The 6,000-nt window shown below is 39.7% G+C and overlaps 1 protein-coding gene across 11 annotated transcripts in view; it reads left to right on the forward strand.

The window, feature by feature from the left end:
* Positions 1-3,213, forward strand: part of GRIA3 (glutamate ionotropic receptor AMPA type subunit 3) — a 322,070-nt gene extending 318,857 nt beyond the window's left edge. For 10 of the 11 annotated variants that reach the window (XR_012429864.1, XM_074029201.1, XM_074029204.1 and 7 more), the window contains one exon: positions 1,005-3,213. The gene's annotated coding sequence lies outside the window, so the exon portion shown is untranslated. The remainder of the gene's footprint in view (positions 1-1,004) is intronic. The other variant, XR_012429865.1, reaches the window with a different exon arrangement.
* The last annotated feature ends 2,787 nt before the right edge of the window (positions 3,214-6,000 follow it).

Below are 6,000 nucleotides of genomic sequence, written 5' to 3' on the forward strand. Positions count from 1 at the left end.
CTTTGATCTTTCTGCCAGATATGAAACTTCTCCAAGCTTCTGCGATAGATATGACTTAGGACTTAGGGGTGACAAGGAAGAGGTTTGTCTACTTTCATGTTAGTCTTATTCTACCCTCCTTGGATGCTTTTGGCCTTCAGGTACATATTGGAAATTCTTCTTACAGATACTTTTACTCCAGGGCCAGTGGCAGATCATAATTATGTCATTCTTTTGGGATAAAATTCAGTGTTAGATTAGAAGAAAAAGAAGTGTTTGATTAGTGTAGAATGAAAGGATAAAGAGAGGGATGTAAACTTGAAGAGGAGGTAAGAAAGTGTCCTACAGTATTCAGAGTCAGGGGCAAATGAATCCCTTGCACTAGTTAGTGCCTCCAAAAAGAAGACACGATCAGCATTTCAATCAGGCCTATATGTCAGGGCAAAGACCTCATTGATGCCAAGTCCCCTTCATAGGTATCACTGCTCTGGCCTCTTCCTGGAATCTGCTGTCTCTTTAAAGTCCCAGTGCTATTTTCAGACTTTAATAACTAAGGTTGTAGGTATTCAGAGAAACAATTGCTCACCTTTCTAGCAATAAGCAAAATATTTTCTTCTCACAGTTAAAATGGATTTCAATTCAGTAAGCCATAGAACACTGTTTACCCTCTGTCCTGGGTGAACAATTCTTTGTCACAGGTTCTGCAGTCAGAATACACTCTTTTAGTCCTCGTGAATATCTGTATTAAAATGCCATGGAAACTTTCTGGTATACCTACATCATAAGTGATTAAAACCTTGAATTAAACTGCATGCAACACCTGCATATTCCTTAGTACAATACATATAGTAGAGAATGTAACCAGACCTGTCACCTAAAGCCAGTCAAATAAATGAGGTGCAACCCCAGAAATGCCAATTTCAGAAAACAGCCATAGTTTTGTCCAAGATAGACTGAGCCATTATAAACTTCTCAATTCCTAATAGGAGGCCCCTTCAATTTTAAATATCCCCTTGCCTTTGCAGATCCCTTCCCACTGGAGGCATGTGATGAGAGGAAATCACCGAAAACGTGGCTGCTTCAAGGATCCTGAGCCAGATTTCACTCTCCTTGGTGTCGGGCATGACACGAATATTGCTGATGGTGCAATGACCTTTCAATAGGAAAAACTGATTTTTTTTTCCTTCAGTGCCTTATGGAACACTCTGAGACTCGCGACAATGCAAACCATCATTGAAATCTTTTCTTTGCTTGAAAAAAATAATTAAAATAAAAACCAACAAAAAATGGACATGCAAGATTCCAGTATGCGAAAAAAAAAATCTTATTAAGTCAATCCAACAAAAGCCATTCTTTGATACCACTGCAGAGTATACAAACACCATGTTCTTTAATACATACACACACACACACACACACACACACACACACACACACAAATTTAAATTCCAATTCAGCAAAGAGGCCCATCTAAGCTAAAAGAATTAATTCTTCCTGATTAAAAAGAAAAAATCTGTCTCCCAGTGTTTGGGAAGACGGACTGGCATTTCTTCTAGGATCTGCTGACCAGATGTTTTTGGTATTTCCTGTTGGTGGTGATGTTCTGTGCACCCTATTTCCTTTCAATGTTGCTGAAATGTGTATATCTTTAGAATGTAAATGCAACACTTAAGAAAATTCAAACACTTTGGAAAAGGGACTAAACAGTGACTTCTCTGTGTTCTCGAAATGGTTTTGTGAAAACACTTTGATAACTTCCCACTCAATGAAGAGATTTACAGAGCTTTCGAAATTGACTTTGTGTGTAGCAAGGGACGGGGCACTATCAGGATACCTCTTGGTGCTTTCCTAAAGTGGATCCCGGGGTTTTCCAAGGAGCCTGGAATTTCAGCTCACAGATCTGTTTTTCTTGCTTCAGTGTGCATTTTAAGTCAATAGAGCTGAGTATCTAGCATTGAGGTGAGGGAAATGCTGCCTATACTCCCAGATGTGTTTAGAGTATCTCAGAAACAACACTGTGTTTAGCTCGGCTTTCTCTGCTAAGTATGCCTTTCAAGTGTACACCACGGAGACAGGACTGCGTTGCAAGGCGGGATAGCAGGTTCAGACCACAGTTCTCAGTCTGACTTTACTCTTGCTAGGTCTGTCCTACTAGCTGTTGCCTGCTACCGCCCATGGCTCTCCATCGGACTGCATGTGTCCTTTTCTAGTTTGCAAAGACTAAAATGCATTCCCAAACCTACTGCTAAACTGAGGGCCTCAGCATCATTTCCAGATCTTTGCTTGGAGCAGTCTCTCTATTGACTCTCTCAGATCACTCCACTGCTCCATGGGCTATCAAGTAACTAACTGCATACCTGCCGTTGGCATCATCAGAACAGTCCGAAGAAATAGTCTCCACTCACTAATTACCTCCTATATAACGACGTATGCTTCCTGTAGTTCAGTAGTTTGCTCTCATCAGTAACGTGCATTGGGAAGTTTCCAGACTGCAAAAACTAGGAGCTCGCATTCATTTCCCAAGTGTGACCCTTAGATGCTTAGTTGACTCACTGCATATTTGCTCTTGTCTTCAGAAAAGAAAGGAAGAAGTATCGTTCCAACGAAATGTTTCCAGAAAAGTGTAATATAAACTTTCATTCCAAAAATGGTGTCATAAGCAAACAACTCACTTGTCAAATTTCAAATGGTATTGAACAAAAAAAGAAAGCTGTTGTGTTTTTGTTTTGTTTTGTTTTCATGAAACTGTGATTTTCAACTTATGAATGCTATAATGTCCCAGCGCGGGAAGCTCACGCTGTGTGAACACGAAGTTGTATAAAACAAACCAACCAACCTACACACAAACGTTTTCATAGGCACTGTATAAAGAAAAATGTATGTTTATTAACTCAAATCAGTTTTTCAGAGAGGAAACTTCACTGAGATGAAGAGGCGGGTAAATTGGTTTGTTATTTTTTAAAAAACTTGCATGTTTAAAAAAACTGTTGATTGCTTCAAATTTCTGCTACTAACTTCAAGCTATGGGAGTTTGGCAGTAGTCACTTGAGGATTTTTTTTCCAATTCTTTTCTTTTTGTTGTTAAAGCTATACTTCAGTGAACAGAAAAATTGCCAAGCAAACTAATGGCTATAAAAGGGTAAATTGCATGTGTGGGCATAAATTACAGAGCCTCATTGCCATGAGGTATTGTACAAAGTTTTAATACATTTTGTAAATAAAATTGTAAAGAAAGAATTCTGTTTCTGTGCTATGGCTAGATGTTTAAAATTTACTTGGATGCAGATGCCAAGAAGTTACTCACTAACTGACTTCTGCTAGAAGCTTTGCCAGTGATGTAACAGTCACCTTACTCATGATTTTCACAAAAGATTACTCCTCTCCCCACCCCAACTGCAATTGTAGTCAGGTGCAGACCCCTAGCTTAAGCAAAACTATACATCCAAGACCTTAGATTAGTTTAACTTTAGGATCTTCCATTCCCATTCTGTCTCCTCCACCCTTTGGGACTCCTTTCCAGAGGCCTGTCTTGGCTCTAAACTTGGTCTTCAATTCTCCCATCTCCACAACGGACCTTCTGTTCCCACAACTGACAGTTCTGTGGGAACAGAACTGCCTAAATTCAGGAGTATTGACCTTCAAAAACACTTCCAATTACTTTCCTATGCCATCATAACATATATGTCCTAGTACTCTTAATTGTTTAGCTAAGTTTTGTGCTGCTGCTTCAATGACCAATAATAATTCCTAACTGGAAATCGTTTCTTCCACCAAGGATCACTAATCTAGAGTGGGAGAAGAAATAATGAATTTAGGACTACACTGATTTTAGAATAGTTCTGACAGAGAAATGAAAAGCTAATCATCTAGTCTGATTTGTAGATTCTGAACATGGAATACAACTTCATCCAATAAATAAAGCAAGTGTTTAAATGTACACCAGTTTATATCATAACCACCTTAGAGAACAGGGGATAATGATAGGAGGAAAGGAGAGGGGATAATTTGCAACTGAACCAAAAAAGAAGGAAAGTGCAGCTGAGATGCTAGAGAAATAAAGGAAAAAAAGATATCTGGGGTTAGGGAGTTAGGAAGCAAGGAACGCAAGAGCTTAAAGAAGAAGAAAGATGGGAGTGGGAAAGGAAGACTGAGAAAATTCTGAAGTGAAGGCTGATATAATCACACTGTGGACAGCTTGGCTTACTGTAGGCATCATCATAATTACTACCATTTTCACTGTGCTCTGAAATGCTAAATAGCTGTTAAACCACTCACACTTCATAACTCTTCAACTGCTTTTTAAAATTAAGACACCTGTCACAGTCCTACCAGAAGACTATTGATTCTCCGGAGCAAGTTCAGGGACTGGATTAGAGTGATGAAATCAGTTCAACTACCAAACAATGTCCCTGGATCTTCCAAAATAATAGATTTATATTTTAACAGCCACTTCAATTCCTTATCCCCAAAGAAGAAGCTAATCTCAGTTGCTGTTGCAGATGATAATGGAGCACTATTTTGGTTTAGGTGGGATTTGGGGGTTTTTTTCTCCTTGAAGGAAGGAGGAAACAAAAGGGGCTGCTTTTAGTATTTCTCAAATTGGACTATAGGTAGTTAGATATTTTGCTTATACATAGAGTCAGCCTTTACAATCAGGTCTTCAAAAAGGCCTTGCATTTCAAATGCCACACTCTCCCTGTGCACAAAAGAAGAACACCTCTTGGTCTCCACATCAGTATTCTTGCCCTGTTAAGACTCATATCTGATCACACTCAGTCAACAGAACAATCTTCAAACAGGAAGGAAAAATGTATTTAAGGAAACCTTAGTAAGATCATGGCAGACATATTGCAGCAAAATGTCTCCCTCCTATTGGATGAGGGAAAGGGTCAACTGTGACTTCAGAAGATGAACGTAGAGGAGAACAAATTGAGAAGCAAGAAGCAAAACCATTATTCCTCAGAATTCAGACTCAATCAAGCAGAAGATGCATTAATATGCTATCTCACAAGGGTCAGAAACCATTTGTAACACGAACACTACCAAAACCTACTGTTACTGAGATAGTTACTTTCAAAACCTGAGCTTTTTAGCTACTCTGAACCATAACCCTCTCCTTTTGTCCTCACTCTGTTGAACTGAGGTTCCTGGGACCAATTTATTATCAGATCACTTGACAGACATGAAACTCAGTAGCTGAAGTGTGGGAGTTCTGTGCACTCCCACAACTGAATTCAGATTCTCTCTTAGGAGAGAATGGTGGGTTGCACTAAGAATTAATGAAACCTGCCTCCAGAACTAAAAGTGCTATGAAGTGCTAGAAGACTTCCTGCACACCTAAGATCAAGAGTCATAGACAAGCAATTTACATTCAGTGAAAACATGGAGCACTCAGACTTTCTCAAAAGGTTTCCAGGGAGAGCACTGTTGTCAGGAGAGGATTGAGGGAGGCTTTAGGGAGTTGATCACTGTCCCAAACCTACTGCCACATTCTCAACATCCTCAATGCTGAGGTTCACAAATTCATTCGAATGGGTGAGATTCCTCAAGTTCTCTGACAGCCATTGTTATTGTAACCATATGTCACCTGGACAGAATGGTTCTGAGAGGGCATACACTCTCTACCTCTCTTTGCCAGATGAGGAAGGAGCAATCTTGGCCCCTGCCCTCATAGGGCTTACAGTCTTGGTACAAGGTAGATGATGACTAAAAAGAATCTGCATTCATTTATGTCTATTGCTCTGCTCAGAAAAAATACTTTTAAAAGCCCAAAAGGAAGACTTTCCCTTTGCCCCTTCACTTAGACTTACTCTTCCTAATACAATCAGGGGTGGCAGAGTTAACTAAATTTTTCTTCGTGCCCAAAAGCTGCGAGCCTTTGCAACTGAGGAGTCATACCTGGCTCCTGAAAGCATATAGCTGCTGAGAACCTCAGAATTACCACTTTCTTGACAGCCTTTCCGCCTTCTGAGCAGGAGGTATTTGCTTATTTGTTGATTTACAATGTCCTAGCTATAAACG

The sequence above is a fragment of the Macaca fascicularis genome, chromosome X (genome assembly GCF_037993035.2).
Source record: "Macaca fascicularis isolate 582-1 chromosome X, T2T-MFA8v1.1".
Classification (NCBI taxonomy): domain Eukaryota; kingdom Metazoa; phylum Chordata; class Mammalia; order Primates; family Cercopithecidae; genus Macaca; species Macaca fascicularis.